A 26,415-nucleotide genomic window follows, 5' to 3' on the forward strand; every position below is an offset into this window, starting at 1 on the left:
GGAGGTGGAAGATTTTGACACATTTCCAGGTTTTCAAGTCCCTGTAAAATCTGGGAGTGCGTCAAAACCTATGGGTGTTGTGCAGCAACACCCATGGAACCGCTTCCCTCATGCAGAGTAAGGCGACACAGCGATTTGCCTTTTTCAAGATTTATCAGGCCACTCAAAGCCACACAGCGTGGCTTCATAAATTTGACTAAGAGCCTTGCGTCACGCATGTACAACTTTGCGTGGTGCCAAACATGATGCAAGGCTCTCAAAACTATGTCTAGAAGTGGATTAGTTTCTCTGCTTTATCTTACCTGTGTACACATCTGTCTGACATGTACCTACCTCCACCCCAGCACAACCAGCCTTTCAGATGGAGGATAACAAGCCCTCAGCTTGAGTCTTCTTCTGTCCCATCCATCTGCCTTGTGCCCAAATGCGTGGCAGGTGCAGCAAACTAACAGAAGGCCTTGCTTGCCAAAGGGGGATTTCCAGATTGTGCTTGGGTCTTAAAGAGATGCTGGAAATTACACTGTTAGAATTGGGGGTCTCTGGTTGGCGCAGTGCAGCACCAGCGACAAGCAGGGACCCTCTCCTCTAAGTCAGGGCAAAGGATTACTCCCAGAAATAACCCCTGCTCACCCTCTAGGTAGTGTGGCGCAAGTAGTCTAGGCTAAACTCTGGAGTACATAGGGTTAAACATTTGCAGTATCACACACAATAATCATCAACCCACCACACAATGACACTAGACTGTATTCTTGTAAAAATATCTTCTTTATATATATTTTTAAAGCAGGCTTGTAAATACGGTCTTTGTACAAAAAATGGTTCCAGTTACTTGTAATTAGGTTGCCACAGTTCTTTGTTCAGCGTTTCAAAATAGTCTTAAAAGGTATTCTTTGGGGCCTTCTGCCCAGTTTCACCAAGGTACAAGGCTCTCTAGCGCTTCTGTGTGCTTCCCAGCGCCTCTGTGCACCTCCGCAGAGAAAATCGGGCCCGGCCTGCCAAAGCTCACGCTTCTCGCGTGAGCGGCGAAAGGCCCGACCGGGTCTGGCTCTCAAAATGAGTCACACTGCAGTGTGGGACTCGCTGCGGAGGGGGCGCCGGCCACGGGAAGTGTCAGGGGGGGGCCTCGGGGGGCCAGGAGCGGTGTGAGCCTCGCTGAGAGGGGGGCTCATACCGAGGTGCCTGATTACTGCTGCGAGGCTCCTGGGGGCAGCCGAGGGAGACACAGAGTGGTGCAAGCTTCAGAAGCAGGACGCTCGCACCGCGGCTCTGATGCAGACGCTGCGGGGCTCCCGGGGGCAGCAGAGGGCACAGTACCTTGGGAGATCCTTGAAGGGGGTTGAGGTCACCATGCAGGGGTCGGCTGGCAATCCCGCGTCGCGGTGTCTTCCTCTGCTGGGCTGATGAGAGTGACGGCTCGGCTCGGGAGGTCGACGTTGCGGGTCGGGTCGGGTCAGCAGGGCACAGCGCCTCGGATCCCAGAAAGAGGGGGCGACGCCCCGGGCAGCAAAGTGAGGCACAAACAAGCCTTGGCAAAGCACAGCTCCTTCTCTCCCCACGCCGCTGCTGCACACGAACGGCGGTGGCTGGGGCTCGGGGGCACTCCTACCTTCAGAAGTAGACGGGCAAAGGCAGAGTCCGGTCTTGCGGTGCAGTCCACAGTTAGGCAGGCGACAGGCACGGTGCTGGGGCCAGCGAGGCTGGTCCTGGCGATGTTATCTGGGGCCTGCCAGGAAGCAGATGCGTTGCTCGGCGGGACGGGGGTGCCAAGGGCCTCTCAGAGGGCACAGTGATTCCTTCACAGCGCACTCAGCTTTTCCTAAGGGGGGTTGCCAGACAGATGCAGATCTCACGGCAGCTTTCTCTTTCCAGGGGGGGGTAGCGCCCACTGTTCCTGGGGCGCAGTTCAGGGGGCAAGTTCCACAGCAAGCCCTTGGAGATCTTTGTAAAAGTTTGGCACAAGTTGAATAAAAGCAAAGTCTTTCAGTCTTTCTTCTCCTGCTCTCCTTCAGCAGCAAGGCACCCACCACAGGCCAGTCTCTTGGGGTCAGAGTCAGTACTTCTCCATGCAGCTTCCAGGGTCCTCCTCTTCAGGCAGAGCTTCTTCTTTGCGCAAACAGGATCTAATCTACAAGGAGCAGGGCTCCTACTTTTATACACCATTTTCTTTGTCTTTTCAGGCCAGGGGGGCCTCTGCATAATTCCTTTTAGTCTCTGAGCACTTGTTGGGTGTACTCTGGCTGTTGCTTTCGGTGTGAGGGCAGGCACATCAGACGCTCCACAGGGAGGCGGAGCCAGCATTGTGAGAACAGGGGCAGCCAGGAGTACCTTGTTGACAGTGCTTCGCCCTTCCTGGGCCAGGTGCCGGCTGAGTCATCAGTCGCTCCCCAGGGGGGCGGAGCCAGCATTGTGGTGGCAGAGCACAGCCTGATTAAAAGTCCAGGGGCACTCCTACCTCCCACTAAGGTGTAATCCTTGCATTCACCACCTGTCATCCCCCAGCCCTGTCACTCACACATCCCAGACAGCCAGATACACATACTAGCAGGACATGCCACACACATCAGAGCATGTCGTACCTTACACTTACAATGCACCCTGCCCTTGGGCCTACCATAGGAGTGACTAATATAAAGCTAAGGGAAGGTTTAGGGGCTGGCAAGTGTGTGCACTTGCCCAGCCAGCATGACAGTACCAGACTGCACACAGGTTCTGCAATGGCAGACGCTAGACACATTTTAAGGCTGCTTCTGTGGGTGGCGCAACCAGCGCTGCAGGCCCACTAGCAGTATTGGCATTCACAAGCCCTGGCACTCCTGGTGCACTTTACTGGGGACTGACAGTAAATCCAATGAACCAATCAGGTATATCAATCACAGTTATACTTTTCATAGGGAGCACTTGCACTGCGGCACGGGTTGGCCGTGGCGCAGTGCCCTGAGCGGCGGACACCAGCAAAAACATCTGAGGCACATCAGCAAAAAGTGGAAGGGAAACTCACGCCAAGGTGCCAGGTCTAACATACACACACATTTGAAATCCAACAGTGGATAGTTTATAAGGAATAAGTGATGTGGCCCAAAGTGCACAGAAGCCTGTGGCTGAGACCTATGTTGGGGGTGCCGAATGCGAAAGTTGAGTAGTCTTGATATCACCTCATCCATCTTTAATCCACCAGCAGACACTCATTGCGTCTTAATCTCACTCTTTAAGATTGTGTATCCCTGCTTTCTTCCTTAGACATAACAGTTCTGTTTTTTTCTTCCTCTTCGTTTCCCTCTTCTGAGTTTTTCTCTCTTTAGCTCTGGGTGAATGACTGATGAGGAAAAGTAAGTTCCAGTCCCCAAAAATGACTGCAGTGGGTCAAATCTGCAACCACAGGCTAAAATTAAGCACTGGAATCATGACACAATAGAAAGGACCGTTCACGCTTTACACTCCTGTACAGAAGCCATACCATGAGCAGAGAAATACACACTTTGCTTCATACATCAGGATAGTGGCAGTAAATGCATTCAGCTAAAACATTAAAACAATCCAGCAGTGGCAAAGCAAATAGGTCACAACTATTAATGAGCTGGTGGCTTTGGGGTGGGGTAGATTTGGGTTGATTTGAGTTAGGTAGATTGGGGTACAGTGGAATTGGGTAAATTGGGGGAGAGTGAGTGGGATAGATTGGGATAAAGTAGAGTGGGGTAGATTGCGGTAGAGTGAGGTGAACTGGAGCGGGGTGGATTGGTTAGGTTGTAGGAAAGTAGTATGGGGTAGATTGGAGTGGAGTAGAATGGAGTTGAGTGGGGTAGATTGGAGTTGATTGGGGTAGATTGGAGGAGGGTGGAGTGGGGTAGATTGGAGTGGAATAGATTGGGGTGGTAGATTGGAGTGGAGTAGATTGCTCTGGGTTTGACTTGAGTGGAGTGGGGTAGATTGGGATAGATTAGGGTGGATTGGGGTTGATTTTGGTGGATTGGGGTAGATTGGAGTGGAGTCAGGTAGACTAGGGAAGAGTGAAGTGGGGTTGACGTGGCTAGGTTGTAGTGAAGTGAATTGGGGTAGGTTGGAGTGCAGTGGATTAGGGAAGATTGGAGTGGAGTGGGGTAGATTCGAATGGGATAGATTGGAGTGAACTGGAGTGGGATAGATTCGGGTACAGTGGAGTGTGGTAGATTGTGGTAGAGGGAATGGGGTAGCTTGGGGTGGAGTGGGTTGAGGTAGATTGGACTGGGGTAGTTAGGGTGCATTAGAGTAGCATAGAGTGGAATGGAGTGGGGTAGGTTAGAGTGGAGTTGGGTAGGTTGGAGTGGGCAGATTCGAGTGGGATAGATTGGAGTGGGGTAGATTGAAGTGGAGTGGGGTAGATTGGAGTGGATTAGAGTAGATTGGAGTAGAGTGTGGTAGTGTAGTGTGGGGTAGATTGGGATGGGTTAGATTGAAATGGGGTGGTTTGGGCTAGATTGGAATGGGGTAGACTGGAGTAGGGTGGAGTGAGGTGTTTTGGGATAGATTGGACTGGAGTAGATTGGGTTAGATTGAGTGGAGTGGGGTAGATTTGAGTGGAATGGGGTAGATGTAGATTGGAGCGAAGTTGAGTGGGTTGATTGGGGTAGAGTGTAGTGGGATAGATTGAAGAGGTGTGGAGTTTGTAGATTGGTATGGGGTAGATTGTGGCAGATTGGAGTGGGGTAGTTTATGGTAGATTGGAGTGGAGTTGAATCGATTGGAGCAGAGATTGGAGTGGAGTGAAGCAGATTGGGTAAAAGGGGAGTGGGGTAGATTGGAATGAGTGGAGTAGATTGGAGAAGAATGGAGATCGATTAAGGTGGAGAGGAGTGGGATAGATTAGGGTGGAGTCGGGTAGATTGGAGAAGAGTGGGGTGGAATAAGGGTATTTTGGAGTGGAGCGAATTGGAGAAGGTTGGAGTGGATTAGGGTGGATTGGAGCAAACTGGGGTAGATTGGAGTGGAATGGGGTAGACTGGACTGAAGTGGACTAGATTTGAGTAGAATGTGGTAGATTGGGTGGGATGGGGTAGATTGGAGTAGCGTATACTGAAGTGAACTGGAGTGGGGTAGATTAGGGTAGAGATGAGTGGTGGAGGGTTGGAATAGATTGAAATGGGGTAGCCTGGGTGGATTAGAGCAGCATAGAATTGAGTGGAGAAGGTGAGTAGATTAGAGTGAAGTGGGGTAGATTTAAAAGTAGTGGAGAAATTGGGGTAGATTGGAGTGGAGTGGGGTAGAGTAGTGTGGGGTAGATTGGGATGGGGAGATTGGAGTAGGGTGGTTTGGGGTAGACTGGGATGGGGTAGGCTGGGGTTGGGTGGATTGGAGTAGATTGAAGTGGAATTGATTGGGTTAAACTGGATTGGAATGGGGTAGATTGGAGTGGAGTGGGTAGATTTGAGTGGAGTGGGGAAGATGGGAGTTCAAGTTGAGTGGGTAAATTGGGGTAGAGTGGAGTGGGGTAAATTGATGAGATGTGGAGTGGAGTAGATTGAATTCGGGTAGATTGGGGTGGGGTAAAATGTGGCATTTTGGAGTGGGGTAGATTGGAGTGGAGTTGGATTGATTGGAGTGGAAATTGGAGTGGAGTGGGGCAAATTGGGGGAAAGGGGAGTGGGGTAGATTGCAGTGAGTGGGGTAGATTGGAGTAGAATGGATGGGGTAGATTAGGGTGGAGAGGAGCGGGATAGGCTAGATTAGAGTGGGATAGATCGGAGAAGAGTGGGGTGGACTGGGGTATATTGGAGTGGAGCAAATTGGGGAGGTTGGAGTGGATTGGGGTGGATTGGAGTAGACTAGGGTAGATTGGAGTGGAATGGGGTAGATATGAGTGGTGGAGCTTGGAGTGGACTGGGGTAGATTGGAGTGGGCTGGAGTAGATTGGAATGGGGTAGCCTGGGTGGATTAGAGCAGCATAGAATTGAGTGAAGTGGGTGAGTAGATTAGAGTGAAGTGGGGTAGGTTTAAAAGTAGTGGTGAAATTGGGGTAGATTGGAGTGGGGTAGAGTAGTGTGGGGTAGATTGGGATGGGGAGATTGGAGTGGGGTGGTTTGGGGTAGACTGGGATGGGGTAGGCTGGGGTGCAGTGGATTGGAGTAGATTGAAGTGAAATAGATTGGGTTAAACTGGAGTGGAATGGGATATATTGGAGTGGGTAGATTTGAGTGGAGTGGGGTAAATGGGAGTGAAGTTGATTGGGTAGATTGGGTTACAGTGGATTGGGGTAGATTGAAGAGATGTGGAGTGGGGTAGATTGGATTCAGGTAGATTGGGGTGGGGTAGATTGTGGCATATTGGAGTGGGGTAGTTTATGGTAGATTGGAGTGGAGTTGGATCGATTGGAGTGGAGTGGGGCAGATGGAGGGGAAGGGGAGTGGGGTAGATTGGAGTGAGTGGGGTAGTTTGGAGTAGAAGGGATGGGGGTAGATTAGGGTGGAGAGGAGCGGGATAGGCTTTGGTTTAGTGGGGTAGATTGGAGAAGAGTGGGGTGGACTGGGGTATATTGGAGTGGAGCGAATTGGGGTAGGTTATGTTATGTTATGTTGTGTTATTGTATGTTTTGTATAGCGCTCAGCTACTCCGAGGAGTGTCCCGGCACTTCAAACCCGATGAGGAGCAGGGCAGTCAGAGGATGGCCGGTTCTACTGAACGAAAAGCCGGGACTTCAGGTCTTTCCTAAAAGCTAGAAGGGTGACAGTCTTTCTTAGAGTGACCGGCAAGGAATTCCACAATTGAGGCGCTAGGCTCTAGGTTGGAGTGGATTGGGGTGTATTGGACAGCCTGGGGTAGATTGGAGTGGAATGGGGTAGACTGGACTGAAGTGGGTTAGATTTGAGTGGAGTGTGGAAGATTGGGTGGGATGGGGTAGATTGAAGTGGCGTATATTGAAGTGAACTGGGGTGGGGTAGTTTAGGGTACAGTGGAGTATGGTAGATTGGAGTAGAGGTGAGTGCTGGAGCTTGGAGTGGACTGGGGTAGATTGGAGTGGGTTGGAGTAGATTGGAGTGGGGTAGACTGGGTGGATTAGAGAAGCATAGAATGTAGTTGAGTGAGTGGGTAGATTAAAGTGAAGTGGGGGTAGATTTAAAAGTAGTGGTACATTTTGGGGTAGATTTAAGTGGAGTGGGGTAGTGGGGTAGAGTAGTGTGGGGTAGATTGGGATGGTGATATTGTAGTGGGGTGGTGTGGGGTAGACTGGGATGGGGTAGGCTGGGGTGGATTGGAGTAGATTGAAGTGGAATAGATTGGGTTAAACTGGAGTGGAATGGGGTAGATTGGAGTGGAGGGTGTAGATTTGAGTGGAGTGGGGTAGTTGGGAGTGAAGTTGAGTGGGTAGATTGGGTAGAGTGGAGTGGGGTAAATTGAAGAGATGTGGAGTGGGGTAGATTGGATTTGGGTAGATTGAGGTGGGGTGATTTGTGGCATATTGGAGTGGGGTAGTTTATGGTAGACCGGAGTGGATATTGGAGTGGAGGGGAGCAGATTAAGGAAAGGGGAGGGGGTATATTGGAGTGAGTGGGGTAGATTGGAGTAGAATGGATGGGGGTAGATTAGGGTGGAGAGGAGCGGGATAGGCCAGGGGGGAGTGGGGTAGATTGGAGAAGAGTGGGGTGGTCTGGGGTATATTGGAGTGGAGAGAATTGGGTAGGTTGGAATGGATCGGGGTGGATTGGAGTAGACTGGGGTATATTAGAGTGGAATGGGGTAGAGTGGACTGAAGTGGGTTAGATTTGAGTGGAGTGTGGTAGATTGGGTGGAATGGGGTAGATTGAAGTGGCGTATATTGAAGTGAACTGGGGTGGGGTAGATTAGGGTACAGTGGAGTGTGGTAGATTGGGGTAGAGGTGAGTGCTGGAGCTTGGAGTGGACTGGGGTAGATTGGAGTGGGTTGGAGTAGATTGGAGTGGGGTAGACTGGGTAGATCAGTGAAGCATAGAATGCAGTGAAGTGGGTGGGTAGATTAGAGTGAAGTGGGGTAGATTTAAAAATAGCGGGGAATTTTGGGGCAGATTGGAGTGGGGTAGTGGGGTAGAGTAGTGTGGGGTCGATTGGGATGGGGAGATTGGAGTGGGATGGTGTGGGGTAGACTGGGATGGGGTAGGCTGGGGTGGAGTGGATTGGAGTAGATTGAAATGGAATAGATTGGGTTAAACTGGAGTGGAATGGGGTAGATTGGAGTGGAGTGGGTAGATTTGAGTGGAGTAGGGTAGATGGGAGTGAAGTTGAGTGGGTAGATTGGGGTAGAGTGGAGTGGGGTAAATTGAAGAAATGTGGAGTGGGGTAGATTGGATTCGGATAGATTGGGGTGGGGTAAATTGTGGCAAATTGGAGTGGGGTAGTTTATGGTAGATTGGGGTGTAGTTGGTTCGAATGGATTGGAGATTGGAGTGTAGTGGGGCATATTGGGGGAAAGGGGAGTGGGGTAGATTGGAGTGAGTGAGGTAAATTGGAGTAGAATGGATGGGGGTAGATTATGGTGGAGAGGAGCAGGATAGATTAGGGTGGGGTACATTGGAGAAGAGTGGCGTGGACTGGGGTATTTTGGACTGGAGCGAATTGGGGTAGGTTGGAGTGGGTTGGGTTGGAATGGAGTAGACTGTGGTAGATTGGAGTGACATGGCATAGACAAGTGAAAAGGGATAGATTTGAGTGGAGTGTGCTCAATTGGGTGGACTGGGGTATCTTGAAGTGAACTGGGGTAGATTGAGGTACATTGAGTGTGGTAGATTGGAGTAGAGATGAGTGGTGGAGGTTGCAGTGGAGTGGGGTAGATTGGAGGGGGGTGGGGTATATTGGAGTGGGGTAGACGGGGTGTATTAGAGCAGCATAGAATGGAGTGGGTGGACTAGATTAGAGTGAAGTGGGGTAGATTGAAATGTAGTGGGGAATTTTTGGGTATAGTGGAGTGGGATAGGGTAGTGATGGGTAGATTAGGTTGGGGTAGATTGGAGTCTGGTGGTGATGGGTAGATTAGGTTGGGGTAGATTGGAGTCTGGTGGTGTTGGGTAGACTTGTATGGGGGAGACTGGAGTGGGGTGGATTGGAGTGGAGTTTCCTTGCATCCCGCAAGATTGTAGGAGAACTGTCAAGCAAGCATTACTTACCAGTAGATTAGATAATGGTAATGCATTGTTCGTGGGCATGGCAGACTACCTCTTCACAGGCCTACAAGTGGTGCAAAATGCTGCCGCCAAACTGGTATGTAACAAAGACAGACTCAGCTCAGTGTCTGAGTGCCTGAAACTACTTAATTGGCTGCCAATGTGCCAAAGAGTGAAATATAAGCTGCTCAACTACACACACAAGGCTCTGCACCAACTAGGGCCTCTTATGCTACAGAATACATTTTATCTATCTACTAAGTGCCTAAGATCACGGTCTCTAACCCAAGCCAGAACAAAACGCATTAAGAAAGCAAGGGCAGGGGGTCGTAGCTTTTCATACTTGGCAGCAAAGCATTGGAATGATCTACCACAAGACCTCCGCCTTACTGAGGACTATCTTGTATTCAGGAAAAAACTTAAGACCCACCTGTTCTCTATAACTTAATACTGGCCAAACTCATTTACCGCTCAGTCATCTACCGGAGTCTTAGCACAGCACCATGATATCCTTCTGGGTGAATGTTGCGCTTTACAAATAAATATACAAATATACAATTAGATTGGGTTAGACTGGAGTGGAATGGGGTAGATTGGAGTGGAGTGGGTAGATTGGGGTAAAGTGTAGTTGGGTAGACTAAAGAGGTGTGGAGTGGGGTCGTTTGTGGTGGATTGGAGTGGGGTAGGTTGTGGCAGATTGGAGTGGTGTAGATTGTTGTTGATTGGAGTGGAGTGGGGTAGATTGGAGAAGAGTGGTGTGGGGTAGATTGGAGTGGAGTGGGGTAGAAGGGAGTAGAGTGCGGTTGATTAGTGTGGAGTGGTATTAATTAGGGTGGAGTGAATTGGGATGGATCGGAGAAGAGTGGAATGGACTGGAGTAGATTAGATTGGAGCGATTTGGGGTAGTTGGAGTAGAGGTGATTGGGGAAGACTGTAGTCTATTGGGGTAGATTGAAGTATACTAGAGTGGAGTGGAAAGGGCTTTTAACAACCGGAATAGCCTGAGGCAGAATGGCTATAAGGCTATTAGAACATACCACCAACTGAGGGTAGAATGTTCTACATTAAAAAAGGAGAAACATAAAACAAACCTTGCAATGTTGGAGCATAAGGCTTGCCCCAGCCATTATTAACCCTAAGCCACTTCATTTTCCTCAATGGAGTTTCCAACATTCCAATGTTCCAATAAGTAGTGTTTACTATGTAACCGGAATCTGTGAACAGAGAAGTCGTAATTGGCTATATATAACCAATCACACATGTTAATACTTAGGAATAGATGGTATCTGAGTGAAACCACGGTTTTGGTTTGTGCCACAGCCCAAATTGGGTCCTGACTAATTGTGTGTGAACCCTGGTAACACCCACCAACTACAACGACTAACTATATAACAGGTGTTGGCTAGAAGTTTGGAAGAAAGTAGTAACGTTTTTGAAAAATCTCTTTGGAATATACCTGTCAAGTATCTACTCATTTTCTTTTGTATACTCCAGAAATTCTCTATGTAATATTTTGTTTACTCCTGTATAATCCTGAGTGTAGTTCACAGAGATCCACCACACAAAACTCAGCGTAGTGCACAAAAACTCAGGTGCTCTACGCAGAGCTTCACGAGCAGCGGAGTGCACTAGATAAATGCCGTTTGCTGTGATTTTCAGCGGCAGGTGATTTACCGCACTGTGCAATCATCGCGAATGGCACCATGCACAGCGCAAACGGGCGCTGCTTTCTTTCTGCCGCTCAAGTAGCTTTTTACTCGAGCAACTTTCTCAGCACGAATTGACTGTTTCTCAACTCGAACTGTCACAAGCATACACGACCACTCGCAATGAGAAATCTGACAACCCGCGTTGAGAAATCTCGAAGGAAGTTAATTTTCCATGCTTACCAACTTGATGTTGACGATCGCGAACGAGGAAAAATCTTTCTGGTAGGTGGATTTCCCTCGCACGCCAACTTGACGTTGACGAATGCTGCTGCTCAAAGCTGCGGGCTTAATTTAGCACCAGCCTTGAAATTCAGTCTGTGTCTCTACGAATGGCTGAATAACTGGAAATTAATGGTATCCTGTGGCAATTAAATGGGTAGAGCAACTGGACAATTCACCATTAACCAGTGAAGTTCCTATGCTGTGTACAGTACATACTGGCATGTACAGATGGCGTTGATCATTTCTGAAAAGCTAACACATCGTTCCATAGTTTGATGTTTTTCTTACATCAACAGGACTTTTCATACTCATCAGAAGTTTCACAGAACACTGTAGAACTGTCAAAGAAAACCACAGAAAGCTCACCTAGGGTAAGTACCTTCCTCATGTATGATATATGACTGGTGCCCTGCTGTGACATAAAATAATACTATTGAAAATGGGGTGGAGTCACCCACTGACTTGCAAGCTTGTCCCAGATCTCCCTAATGTATAGTGGGGAAAGCTTGAAAGTTCAAACACAGCTAGTGTTGCATGTCCGTCAAAACATATATGTTTCCTCAGTCTGATACCCATCGGAAGTGAGCAGTTTCTGAGTGCAGGGATATGGCACACGGTTTTAATTTCTGGGGTCCAGTACTGACCAGTGCTTAGGTACTGACGTCTGACTAAGACCACCCTCACTGGCCTCCCTAGTGAGAAGGGTCTTGTATTAAACTTCATTAGGGAAGGGTCGCACACTGATTGACAAGTCTGCCCTAGTTCTCCCCAATGCATCAATATCAGCTTATTTGATAAAAAACATGCTGCCCCCGAGGTTGTGCATAGCCGGGAAACCTTTGTTTTGCTCCGGGACACACAGGAGCAGATGCCGAGTCATAATGGCCCACAGGTAGGGTTGTGGATTAGGAAATGGAGAGTGCCTCTGAGTGACAGCAATTCACCCGCTGCCTGTGCAGCCCCTGAATGCACTGGGAATGGGTTCCCGCTGCTGCAAATGGTCACTTGAAATGTTCTTTGGATTTCTAATCTTTGTGAGTTTTGTAATTGGCGACGATCGCAACATTTAAAAAAATCGCTAAGTTACAAAATGATGGCCTTCTTAACTTTACACACCCCTAATGTAGAAACTACTAGCAATCTAAGCATCAAACAATCATGTGACTGAGAGCTGAGGGGCACACACGCAGACAATCTCAGCACGGGCAATTTCTTCTGTGTTCCATTGGTACAAACAGTACTCACCTATCACACAAGATTCCCTCTTCACTTTCCTGATCCTGAATATCTCTTCCGTATTGTGTCAAATTTAATGCATGGTTTGTTAGTTTGTCCTTACTAGCCTCATTTTTAAACAAGCATTGGCAAATCCAATAGGTCTCACCGATGAAAAGCTATTGGCTTTGCCAATATGTTTTAGCCATATTGCACACCAGCGCAGTTGCTGTTCAGCATGACTAAAAGTTAGTCAGGTACAGGAAAGTGGCATGGAGTTTCATAAAGTGGAATAGAGTTGAGTATTATGGAGTGGTCTGGAGTGGCATAGAGTGGTGTGGAGTGAGGTGGCGTGGGGTAGAATGAATTGAAGTGGTATGGAGTGGCGTGGAGTGTCATGGGGGGAGTAGAGTGCTGTAGAGTGGCATTGCATATAGTGGGGTAGAGTTGAGTGGAGTGGCATAAAGTGTTATATAGTGGTGTAGAATGGAGTGGCATAGAGGGTGTTGCGTAGAGTGGAGTAGAGTGTTGTAGATTTGCACAGAGCATAGTAGGTTATCGTGGAGTGACATAGAGTGGAGTAGTGTAGGAGAGTGGAATGGCATAGAGTAGAGTTGAGTGCTGCAGAGTGGAGTAGCCTAGAGTAGAATGGAGTGGCATCGAGTGGAGTGGAGTAGTGTATCGTAGAATAGAGTGGAGTGGAGTGGAGTAGTGTGTCAGAATAGAGTGAAGTAAAGTGGTATGGAGTGGCATAGAGGTAGTTGGCTACAGGGCATAGAGTGGAGTACTATTGCAGAGTAAAGTAGAGTGTTGTAGAGTGGAGTAGAGTGTCATACAGTGGAATAGAGTTTAATGGAGTGCAGCCTCATATAGTGGAGTATCATAGAGTGGACTACTGTAAAGTGGCATCTTGTGAAGTGGCATAAAGTACAGTGGTGTGGAGTAGATTGCCATAGAGTGCAGTGGCGTCAAGTGCATTGGCTTTCAGTAAAGTGGTGTAGAGTGCAGTGACATAGAGTAGCATGGCAAATAGTTGTGTAGTGCACAGTAGAGTTCAGTGGCATAGGGTGCAATGGCATAGAGTAGATTGTTCCAGAGTAGAATGTAGTGGCGTACAGTGGAGTGGTTCAGGTTAGTGTGTGAGAAGGTGTCCTGGTTTATGATGGATAAGGTCATCCCTGAAACAAAAGTTAAAGTAAAAACCATTGCCTCCCCATGGTTTACGGAGGAACTGAAAATAGAGAAAACCGCTAGTAGATCAGCGGAAAGGTTGTGGAGGAAAACTAGAACGATGGAACATCGTAAAAATTACAAACGGATCCATTCAAGCTATTTGAAAAACATAAAGGAAGCTAAATCCAGCTACCTTACTCAAAGAATCAATAAAGCGTCCCACTCCACTAAAGAACTGTTTAAAATATTAAAAGAGTTCACTGCACCGCAGGTGGAACAGTCATCTTTTACCTCCACTGTGGAGTGGGTAAAAGCATTAGCCGCTCATTTCAACAATAAAATCAAGTTGATCTACTCCTCGTTTGCAGCCTCCGGACCCAATGTCACCCAAGGCGGTGAGGAATCTTCCTGTAACTCTTTGACCTCAGACCTTATCGAGCGTCCTTCTCTTATGGAGTTCGAGCCAACCACGGCTGCTGAAGTGTTTGATGCTCTTGGGAAAGTGAAATTGGGTTCTCCCACCGACTCACTGACCCCCCGTAAGTGCAATGAGATATTTTCACTTTTGGCCTGCTCTCTATCTTACATCTTTAACACCTCTTTTGAGCTTGCATCTATGCCCAGCAGCTGGAAGGAGGCTCAGGTAAAACCCATCCTCAAAAAGCCCACCAGTGACCCTACCATTGTGTCTAATTATAGGCCTATATCACTACTGCCCTACTTTGGAAAGATACAGGAACACCTAGTTAATAAGCGCATCACCAGTTTCGTAGAAGCCCATGCGCTTCTAGATCCCTCGCAGTCAGGTTTCCGTGCTGCCTATGGCACAGAAACGGCAGTAATGGAAGTGGTGGACAACATTCGTCTTACCCTGGACAGAGGTGATTCCGCATTTCTGATCTTATTAGATCTCTCAGCAGCCTTTGACACCATCTCTCACAGCATTCTCTATCAACTGCGGTGGGAGATTGGTGTCAGAGGCAAGGCCTTGGCCTGGTTCAAGAGTTATCTTGCGGACCGGCATACTTATATCAAGGTCAACTCCTTGGAATCTAGTAGGACTCCTCTCTCTGTCGGGGTTCCACAAGGGTCCATTCTGAGCCCCATGTTATTTAACATATATCTCACCCCTTTGGCCAACATTATAAAATCATATGGTTTTACCACAGTATTCTATGCGGATGATACTCAGGTGCTTATCACCTGTAGTTTAGATGTCCTCGACACCCGCACTAGATTCAAGAGGTGTATGATTCAGATCAGTGAATGGATGACATATGGTTTTACCACAGTATCCTATGCGGATGATACTCAGGTGCTTATCACCTGTAGTTTAAATGTCCTCGACACCCGCACTAGATTCAAGAGGTGTATGATTCAGATCAGTGAATGGATGACTGGAAATAAACTTAATTATAGCAAGACTGAAATCATGCTATTTGTCAAGGCAAAGACACTATGGTCGCATGATTGGTGGCCTCCAGAACTAGGACCATGCCCGAACCCAAAGAAGTGGTGCGTGACCTGGGAATAAGGATCGAATGTGCTCTTTCTATGAAGGCTCAGGTTACCCAAGTATCAGACTCCTGTTATGGAATACTGCGAAAATTGTGGAAGATTTTCAGATGGCTACCCATTGAGTCCAGAAAACCTCTGGTACAAGGACTAGTCGTTAGCCGTCTGGATTATGGCAACGCAATGTATGCCTCCATCAATGAGTGCTTGTTGACTAAGCTTCAAACCTTCCAGAACGCCGCCGCACGCCTGGTGCTAGGACTGCCCCCTAGGTCCCCTTCTTTGCCCTGCCTTAGACAACGGCACTGGCTCCCAGTGCGCCAAAGAAGTCAGTTTAAGATCCTCAGTCTTACACATAAACTTCTCCATGGGACAGGACCCACTTACCTTGCTGAGAAATTGGTCAGGTACAAACCTTCCAGAACCTTAAGATCCAGCACCAAGTCCTCCTGGTACAGCCGAGGGTTAGAACATCGAGAAATGGATGTAGAGCTTTTTCTTATATAGCCCCCCAACTTTGGAACAAGCTACCTGCACATCTACTGTCCTTGTCCAATCATCAGGCCTTCCGTAGGGGCCTAAAAACATGGCTCTTTCCCAATTAATTCTTTACCTCCCCTCCTCTACACATGGTTGTCGTCTGGTTCTCTGTTGCCAAGCGCCTTGAGACCTTTTGGTGATCTGCGCGCTATACAAGAGATTATGACTATGGCTATGACTATGATGTCCACTAATTAAAGTGGGCACCTTGGATTAGTCCACACGACCCTTATGATGTATGAGGTCAAAGATAACCTTTAGAAAGCTATCCTAGTGGTAGCTGTGGAGAGCAGCCTTCAAGATTAATCTCGAAGGAATGTAAAGCAGCTTGTTATATCACCTCCTGAATGACTAAATGAAAGGAGAACCACACAATAGTTATATAAAATATCTAAATATTAACATAACACTCTCCACTATCCTCTACACCAGGTTAGAACACAAAGCACACAATACTGGCTGAATAGAACATTCATAAGTAGCGCAATACACAGCGGGCTCCAAGGGGAGACCGAACCATCTACCATCTACTAAAAAAATGGTATAACAATCACAACTTGACTAGAGACAGTGCCCCAAGGAACCACCCCTGGTAGTGATACAGGGAGCCCATGAAGGATGGGTGCAGTGAGGAAACAAGACCGCGTGCTCCATACAACTCTAAGGGAAAGTCACGGTTGCAAAGTTACAGTTTAAGGAAACTTCTACGAGGACTTTAAGCAAACCCTTTGGAACATGGGAGGCCAAACCACCAGTGAGTACCAAAGTACCTGTGTTACCTATCCCAGAGGAGCAGGTGCATAGGGATCAAGTGTTGTTGGAAACCATCCTCGTTTTCAATGGCGAGCTGCAAAGAAGTACTGCTGCCGGGAAGGCGAAGAGTGTCAGGTGGAATCCAAGCCTGGATTCTAGAAGAGAGGCAGAGGGTACAGAGTCTGGGTCACTTCAGGTGACCAGGGGCTCGGTAGTCGAATACCCACTGATGTCGGGTGCTTCAGGTGCGAAGAAGGGATGCTTGACTCTGTAGCCACGGGGACCAGGAAACGTCGAGGACAACCAAGATCTGGAGGTGAGCTGCCCCACAAAGGATGTCGAGTGCTGAGGGGTCCATGTCTGGCTGGAGCACCAACAAACCGTGGCAAATGCAACCCATGCAGGAAGGACAAATGGGATATGGTGTGGACCAGCAAGGTCCAGGGGACTCTCCAAGCAATTGAGAGTCAAGGCATGTCTGGAGCAACCAGGGAAGCCCAAGAACAAATAAGGTGACCCTCGCCAAGACCCACAGATCAACGGACCAGGAGTCGCAAGGAGACCTCAAGCAAGTTTGAAAAGCACCAGCCCACGGAGCACTCAGTGTGAGGAAGCCGGATTTCTTCAGTGCAAATACTTCTCTGAGTCAGGACTACACAGAGTCCAATGCACAAGCTCTGGAATAGCCAGCAAGCATATGCACTTGCAAATGTACACGGTGCACAGGGGTTCGGGTCATGCAGTCCCACGAGGGATACTGGTCTCAGAATCACTGAGAGGGCAGATCGACCTCAGGGATCTTCGTAAACCCACCTCCTGTGTTGCAGAAATCTTTGGAGTCCTCAGGAGCTCGGGAGAAGCAAGCCAGTCAGTTGCTCTTAGGTGCCTGCTAGTGCAGGGGAGTAACTCCTTTACTCCAAGGGAGATTCTTCAGTCGTCCAGCATTGTGCAGACAGTCAAAGTACTTGCTTTCTTCTTGGTAGAACCTTGTCCAGGTAAAATCTAACATCCTGTAGCCAGGTAACCCACTTCATACCCACGGGAAAGGGTAGGACAGATTCAAGGGACCCTCCTAGGGGAGGGGCAGGACAGAGGGGTGGCTACACCCATGTCCTTTGTCCAGTTTAGCACCAGAGCAGGAGCCAATGGCTCCCAGAACTGGTTTGAGCTGGACTATGCACAGATTGCACCCACCCAGCCCCAATACACTAAACTCTGTCTGGGAGGTGGCTAAACCTCCCTGTGACAGGATGCCTATTGTCATGCCTTCCTCTGCTCGAGCTTAGCTCAGCGGCAGGATGGCAGAAATAGTTGTGGCTGGCAGCATCCATTTTGTGATGCCCAGGTCGAGAAAGCTGGTACTGGGTAGACCAGTGACCCATGAAGCTCGCTTCTGAATGGTGGAATCATACCTCCCACACCAGTTACTGGTGTGGAGGTATGAGTCCAAAGTGTTTGACACCAAACACGACATGTTTCTAGGCAGCCAATTTAAAGTTAGCATTTACCGCGAGGTTATAATTCAACTTAACCTATATGTCTGGCTGCATCACAGACAACCCCGGAGAATGGTCTCCGAAGGCTGCAGAGGGGTCCTACTAATGCAGAGGCACCCTCTCACGTAAACTCCAGCACCCTGCCTTCAGGATTGATAAGGCCTGCCATAGGGTTGACTGATAGGTTTATAAGTGTAGTGATATGGATAGATATAGTGAACCTATATCTAAGTAAGTGGTGCAAGCACCTGCTTACACAGGCTGCCATAGCAGACCTGTTGTATCATTTGGAATGGCCTCTCATGGGTGGCATAAGGCATTCTCAGCCCATAGGAGGCCTCTGGGGTACCTATGCACTGGGTACATGTGTACCATATACTAGGGACTGATAAGGGTACCCCAGTACCCAATCTGGGTGTACCTAAAGTACATGCATAGCAATTTAAGGGAGAAAGCAGATAGACTGGGGTCCTGGATAGCAGGGTGTAATAGCAAAGAGTGCAGTAGAGTGGCATAGATTTGAGAAGTGCAGAGTAGAGTACAGTGGCATAGAGTGCAGTGTTGCAGAGTAGAATAGGTGGCATAGAGTGCAATGGTTTAGAGTGGCGTAGCATGCAGTAGCATAGTGTGGAGCAGCTGGGAGTGTTGTCTTCCAGAGAATAGTTTAGAGCGTAGTGGTGCAGAGTAAAGTGGTGTGGAGTACAGTAGTATGGAGTAGAGTGGCGCAGAGTAGAATGGCGCAAAATAGATTGGGATGGAGTAGAGTGACACATAGTAGAGTGGTGCAGAATAGAGTGCAGTGGCAAAGAGTAGAGTGGCGCAGAGAAGAACAGAGTGGGGTAGAGTGCATTGGGGTAGAGTGCATTTTATTTTAGTAAAGTGGTGTTGAGTGCACCGGAGTAGAGTGCAGTGGTTTAGGGTAGAGTGGCATAGAGGTCAGTTGTGTAGAGAGGCGCAGCATAGAGTGCAGTGGCGTAGCGTGGTGCAGAGTGGAGTAGTGGGGCATAGAGTGCAGGGGCATAGAGTGAGTTGGCACAGAGTACATTGTTTCAGAGTAGAATGAAGTGGCATAGGGTGGAGTGATGCAGGGTAGAGTGGAATGGTGCAGCAGGGCAGAGTGCAGTAGCATACAGTAGTGGCATAAAGCACATGCTTAGAGTGGTGCAAAGTAGAGTAGCTTAAAGTGGAATGGCACAGAATGGAGTAGAGTGCAGTGGCATAGAATAGATTGTTTAAGAGTACAGTGAAATGGCATAGAGTGGAGTGGTGCAGGGTAAAGTGGAGTGGCACAGGATAGAGTGCAGTCACATAGAGTAGTGGCGTGGAGTGCAGTGTTGCACAGTGGAGTGTTGCAGAGTAGAGTGGATTTGTGGAGGGTAGAGTTGTGCAGAGTAGAGCGGAGTGGCCTAGACTGGACTGGTGTATAGTGCAGTGATGAATAGTGCACTAGTGCATAGAAGAGTGAGGAAGAGTGGCCTGGCATAGAGTAGAGTGGCGCAGAGTAGAGTAGAGATGCATAGAGTGAAGTGGTGTAGAGTGTCGCACCTGACACAAGCAATGCTAAAGCCAGCCTTGATGGTAGGCGTTGTTCTTTCAGTGGAACATGTACACCTATTTCATAAGTGACAACACACACATCAACCAAATGGTATGAAAAGTATGTTTTGACAAAGGCAAGATGTTTAAGGCTTTAGTGTAAATAATGTAGTTATTGTTTCCGGGCTCCTGTTTGTATTTTTCTGGAAAGCAGTATTTCGTGTTGTCTAGGGTTTTATGGCGCAGCACTACTGCACATGTTTCACATACTATTGCTTATTAAGTGTAGTTGTCTAGGCTACGCCTTTTGGCTTGACAATCCACGTTATTATTAAAAGGGTTTGGTACTCTGACTTGCTGACTGTAAACAGAAAGATCATTAGATATCCACTCGAGAGTCACATTAAGCAAAAGCCAAAAGTTCTTTGATAGAAGAGCCTAAACATAATTATTTGTTGCCACATAAAGTGCAAGCACTTCCTCCCTGCAGGCCTGTTTTAAGTGTTATGTTACAGCCTCGTAAACTGGATCACAGGAAGGGCACGAGCGGGCTCCCTGGGGAGAGTGATCTGCATTCCTCTTGCTTTCCCTCTAAATGCTCTCACTTTGAAGTCACAGAAAGAAAAGTAAACACCAAGCTACCTGGAAAGAAGGAGCCTGACATTTGATCTTTGTGCCTAAGTGCACAGTAAATGTGACAAGATAAGAACAAGATTTAAAGGCCTGGTTACAGAAAGGGAGATCTCAGAAGTGTACAGTAACCAAGGTTTGGGCAAAGGAAGGGACACACTCAAGATGGACAACCTCAAACAAATGGAGCCAGCAAATAGAAAGTAAGGAAATGTGAGTTACAAACTACAAAGCCAATGGTAAGCAAAGGGCAGAGTGCATTTCCAGGGAAGCTTTCTGTATGTCCCCAAGATGTCTTCAGAAAACCAGATAGTGCAGACTTCGACCAAAAAAAATACCAATCAAACGTGACATACTCCTCGCACATTGAGTATTGATGACTCAGTCAAGCTTCTACGGGTCTTTGAAGACACAATATATGGATATAAGGAACAATTAATAAAATCAAGTACTCTGGCTTAAGTGGATCAATGGATGAGAACAGAGAAAAAACTTTATGAAATGGCTTCTGTTGCTTAAAGAGAAGCTTTGGGCCATGGCCATTGTGTCTGGTGGTGTAAGATCATCTGGTAACTCCAATGGCAGGTAACTGATCAAAGCATCTAATGGCTTTGAAGATGGTGTAAAAAAATCATGAACCAATAAATCCCACCCAGTAAAAGAAGAGGTGTTGGGTCCATGCTTTGGAAGTTCTTTCCATTCTTCAATGTCTTAACACACTGCCATTTCAAGAAGGGCCCAAGCCTAAATAATACCATCCCTAATTAACTAGAGAAGAAATTGTGGCAGGGGCTTAGCAATCATATTTACAATATTTATAATATCAATGACTCCTCATCCGGGAGAAACAAAGGAACACGGCATTCTAAGCGTTGCTTCACTCCAAACTTTTAATCCAAATTCGGCAAAAGTAAAGCATCAGACGCGTTTCTGCTTTATAAGCCTTTGTCACGACGCAGACATGATCATTGCACAGTGTATTTAAATGCCCCTCTCGTAACAAACATCAATTTAGGACTTTCCATCAGTCTTTCAATTTTGCCGCCATCTTTACATGTAATTCAGTAGTTATACATCAGTACATGCATGCACATTTATTCAGCCCCAGTGGGCAATATTTACAATATATTTACAAATGGAATCTCAGCCTACTTTCCTCTATATGTCAACTTAATTTAATATTCTAGCTTTACTAAAGCCATTGGGTGTATGTTGTATTTGAATAATACTATCAATGCAGATGGTTGCAATTAAGAGAATATCACGTAGAGCTCTAATAGTACACTCAAAAGCAAGCATGCATATTTCTGCATTGTAAAATACAATGCAAAATTGGAAACTGGACCATCTGATTGTAAAATCTGAGCTTGTCTGTTTGCCTATTAGTAGAGTTTAGGAGTGTAATGAAAGGCCTCGGTTAACGTTTATTTCTACATCCAGAGTCCAAGTGACAATGAATTCAAGTTTGCAGATTAACTGAACAAAGGCAGATTTACACTTCGGCATGCCTGAATTTAATTTTCGTAATTAGTGTCTGTATTTAATAACTACCAGCTCAGGATCCCTACAATGCATTCACACTTTAAGTTTCAGACAGATATAGAAGACAGACTGGCCAAATTAAAGTGCCCTGAAATAAGACATTTCACTAAATAATAGACAGCAGATGACATCTAATGTCATTTTACCTCATTCACACAAAAGACATTGCCATCACCTGACCTTTAATCTAGACCTAAAGCATATGAGGTATGATATGCATAGCATGCGAATCTATGCTGGGTCAAGCTGCAAGCTACAGGTAAATAGCTTATATCTACTGACTACTGATTATTGATGAAAAATTTGTCTTTGTTAGAAATGGGGTCCACCCTTGGTAGCTGGCAGGAGCAGTCATGCTTATCTCAGAGGCAATGTGTGAAGCAATTGCACATAACACTCACTAACACAGTGAACATACTACAAATGAACACCACACCAGTTCAGAAAAATAGTATCTTTATCTAAACCAAACAAGATTAAAACGACAAAAATTCAACATACAGATATCAAAATATGACTTTTAAAAGGTAAAAACAGTTCTGTCCATAGAAAACTATGTATGCGTGACAAAGTGCCTGGCATCCGTTAAAACTCACAAGCAAAATAGGCTCTGGGAAGGTAATGTGTTGGCTCCTTATGAGCAGAACGGTGATGCTTTGGTTCCTTGCTCCAGGGGAGGTGATGCTTCAGTTCCTTACTGTCACGCAGAGGAGGTGATGCGTCGGGTCTTACTGGAGAGGAGGTGAAGCGTTGGTTTCTTACAGTGCGGAGAGGTGATGTTTCGGTTTCTTACTGTAGCACCAGTATTGATATAGATTTGGTGCACAGGCACGATGCGTGGAAATCCAGTTGCGCTTGAGGTCGATGCATCAATTTCTTCAGCTGCAGTCCAACGATGCTTCGATACTTTTAGCCACACGGGAGGGCTTGCGTCGGAGTTTGTGTGGTGATCGTGGACTTCAGAGATTGGTGCACCGGAATCAGCTTGTAGCAGTTTCTCTGGCCGATGACAGGCACTGTGTCGATTCTTCGGCCGCATGTGGCAGTGCACCAGAATTTTCTCCTACATGGCTGTGCAGCGTCAAATAAAGCAGCCGCAAGAAGAGCGAAGTGTTGATTTTCTTGTTTTTTTCAGTTCTTCACAGCTTTCTGTAGCAGGAACAACCTACAGGGGCCCTGAACTGGAATAGGCACCCCCTTGCAGGTCAGAACCTCCAGCAGTGGAGTTCAAGAAGGCTGCAAGTGAAGTCTTTGTCTCCCTGAGACTTCAGAACAGGAGTCAAGCTTGCACAAGTCCTTGGAGATCCATCCCAAGCAGGTTTCACAGTAAAGTGCAGTCTTTGCCCTCTCCTTAGCAGAAGCAGCAACAGCAGGTCAACCCAGCAAAGTAAAACGCAGCAAAGGGGCAGTGCTCCTACTCACAGCTCGGCACCTCTTCTTGCTTGGCAGAGGTTCATCTTGATTTCAAAAGTAATCTAAAGTTTTGGGGTTTTAGATCTAATACTTATACGCCTTTTTCCATTTGAAGTCTTTGTAAGAAAGTTTCCCTTGCTCAGTGAAAACCAGTTCTGTCCTCCCTTGTCCAGCCACACTACAGGAGGTGGAGACAGAAATGTGCAGGGCACCCTGATCCTCTTCAGGGGCAAGCATCAAAATATGCAGGGCACATCTCAGCATCCTTTGTGTGAGTGTTTGGAGTGAGGAGTGCCCTGTCAATTTAAAACCAGATGTTGATTCCACAGGCAGGTAGAGGCACAGGATTGGTAAGTAAGAAAATACCCACTTTCTAAAAGTGACATTTTCAAACCCACAATTTAGAAACCTACTTTACTAAAAGGCGTTTTATTAAATTCAGAGTTCAGAGAGCCTGAACTCCAAATCTCTAGCTGTTCCCAAGTGAAAGTTACCCATGTAAGATGTCACATGGCAACTTCTCTGTGGGAGAGCTAGCCTTTTCAACAGTGAAAATCGAAATACACAATATTTCACTATCAGGACATGTAAAGCACACTACTACATGTCCTACCTTTCACAAACACTGCACCCTGCCAAGGTGGGTACCTTGGGCCTACCTTAGGAGTGACATATGTAATAAAAGGGAAGGGATAGGCCTGGCAAGTGGGTGCCCTTGCCAGTTCAACATGACAGTTTAAAACTGCGTGCACAGACACTGCAGACACTGGAAGAGCTACTTGTGTGGGTGGCATTTGATTTATAGGCTCGGGGTACACTAGGGACTTATGAGTAAATCAAATATGCAAATCATGGATATACAAATCAGTAACAGGATTTACATGGAGAGTATATGCACTTTTGATTCTTCGAAAGGAAGGTGCACCAGGAAAGAAATTTCAATTTTGCAAGATTCAGTCCATCATGTTCCTTTATTATTCCAAAATATTTTAAAAAATCAGCAACGCATTTCGTTCGTGGATGCCTAGGAACTTCATCAGGGCTTAAGGTGTAGTATAGCATATTCACAGTATTACTAGAGTATCCTATGGCAATCGTTATATCACGGGGATACATTTATCCTGTCCACTAATGGTATACAGGGCCTTATCATGCCCCAGCTCGAGACCCGCAACCTTTCGAGAGTATATTGCAGTCTGAACACTTTAGCATGATCAGCAGTAATAAAGTGCCCAGAGTCCTAAAACCAACAAAAATGAAGTAAAAAACAGGTAGTTAAAAAGCAAAAAGTCTGGGGGTAACCCTGCTAAAAATGTCAGGTCTAACAGTCTTGGTATGGCTACTTGATTTAAGATGATATCTTTTATCACTCTAGTTTAAATTTTCATGAATGCCCATGAACATTAATGTGTTCATTACAAAAACAAGTATGTATGACCTATGTTTACAGCCTTTTTTGTGAAAATATCTAACTTAATTTCCGAATGATAGTCGGCGATAGACTCATGCTCTTTCGTTTCCTTATGTTTTCTAGATTGTGCAATGAGTTTCTCATTGTCATACGCGAATGACCTCTGGGCAGAAGAGGATTTCTCCTACTACAGTGATGTCGACCTGCAGCCCCTCGAGGATCCCATTGATGGGAAGCTCTACGTCATGTACCACGGCACCACCGTCGAACAGGCGGAATCCATTATTAAGTCAGGATTCAGACGCTCGAAGGATGGAATGCTGGGACCTGGGGTGTACGTCAGCAGAGCGATTGAGAAAGCAAGAAGATATCCAATTGGCATGGAGGGTCGAAACGTCGTTCTGAAACTTCGAGTGAATGTAGGCAGAGTGAAGAAGATTGATTGGAAGGGGCACCCCCAACAGAAATCGTGGCACAGTAACTACGACTGCGCTTGGGTGCCCCCCAATTGTGGCATGGTTCCCAGTGGATTAGAGGAGGATTGCATTGCAAACCCAACCAGAATCAAAGTAATTGATGTGGTATTTGCTCCCTCAAACGACATAGTCCGCCTGAAGCAATTAGTACAAAGTAAAATGAAAAAAAGATAATGAAGAAGGGTAACTGATAGCAACGAAATCTGACATGGTTTGAGGCAATATTAAAAGTAATGGCAATCCTCTTCCTGATTAAAACCATGGTTTTCTTATTAGATATGTCCAGGGCCATTGGAATTATATGATTCTGTGGCTATGGTGATTTCCACATAATAGGAGAATTACTGATCTAGTTCTGTAGTCCCCCTATTGCTGCATAAATTACACTTTTCAACAAGAAAGTTCTTTATAGCTCCAACAGATTAAATATTATTATAATTATTATTATTCTATATAAGTGCCACAGTGGGTACCTTGTTGTGATGTGAAACTGGTACTTTGAGCTGAAACCTTTCCTCAGAAAATGTCTTTGATAAAAAAGTTGCAATATAATACTACCACAGACGGTGCCGGATTAAGCAGCAACATTCACCTTTTCCTGCTTCCTAATGTCTGCCACATAATTTGGTCTCCCATTGCTATAATTCCATTGACCATTGGTATACTGAAATTATGTCTTGATGCGGCCCTTTTACTCTCTGCCCTTCACTACTTTTACTCCACTGATATGTATGATTATCAACTTCTAGTCTACACAATACCTATTTAAAGTTTTATGTAATTTAAGTATGTTACGCATGTTGCATTCCTTCAGTCTCCTTTGGGATGATGTGTTTTATCATCAAACGTTTGAGAGCAAAATGTATACTCCCCCAGAACAATAATAGAAAAAAGAAACACAACCACAAAGGTGGCCGAAGAAGGGAGACTCTCAGATTCCATCTAAAATAAGAAAACAGAGAAGAGAACGCTGGCTGGTGCTTTCCCACACCCTCTGCATAGAGTTCAAACTTGTCTACTCACCACACTGCCGTATTGCGACTTTGACTTTGTGTATCCCTGCTTTTATGCTTATAAATGTATATTTCAACACTGCCATATGCAAATATATTCATATCAAGATCATGTTTAAATAATCAATAAAAATATCATGAGCATGAAGATCAACTCTTATGTCTTGTATACTTTACAACTGATATTGGTGCAGTTATGTTTCTTGAAAATACAATTCTAAATAATTATAAAAAAGAGTCCAAATACTAAGTAGCAAAAAACGTGATAGTACGGTTTTCACAGCGCTAAGTTTGGGTTAAGGGCAGGAAAGTTGACGTGGAAGGGGTGAGTGTTTGCATAATACATTGAACACTGTACTGATCGATTGTGGGTTTTCACAATCCTTGGGGAAGCGTTGGAAAGCCTTACCTACTCCAGAAACAATAGAAATGACACTACTAAAACGGAAAGAGAACACATGCAATTTCTAAGGACGTTTATGTAAAGGGTTTTTCATGTAAAAAGTGATATTAAAGGGGAGGAAAAAATAAAAGCAGAGGTAAGTGTGGAAAAACACAATCTCCCTGCACTTCTCATTTTAATTATCTGCTCCGTGAACAGCTGGGGAATTAGCGCAGAAAATCAAGAGAGTACATGACGTTTTAGGATTAGCCTATATTTGCACGTACT

At 46.3% G+C, this 26,415-nt stretch overlaps 1 long non-coding RNA gene across 2 annotated transcripts in view; it reads left to right on the forward strand.

Annotated features, from left to right (window-relative positions):
• LOC144823370 (uncharacterized) overlaps window positions 1-25,893 on the forward strand; it is a 438,528-nt gene extending 412,635 nt beyond the window's left edge. For both annotated transcript variants that reach the window (XR_013608774.1, XR_013608773.1), the window contains exons 2-3: window positions 11,329-11,403; window positions 24,380-25,893. This is a non-coding gene — a long non-coding RNA (uncharacterized LOC144823370). The remainder of the gene's footprint in view (window positions 1-11,328; window positions 11,404-24,379) is intronic.
• The last annotated feature ends 522 nt before the right edge of the window (window positions 25,894-26,415 follow it).

This window comes from Lissotriton helveticus, chromosome 3_1 (genome assembly GCF_964261635.1).
Source record: "Lissotriton helveticus chromosome 3_1, aLisHel1.1, whole genome shotgun sequence".
Taxonomy (NCBI): domain Eukaryota; kingdom Metazoa; phylum Chordata; class Amphibia; order Caudata; family Salamandridae; genus Lissotriton; species Lissotriton helveticus.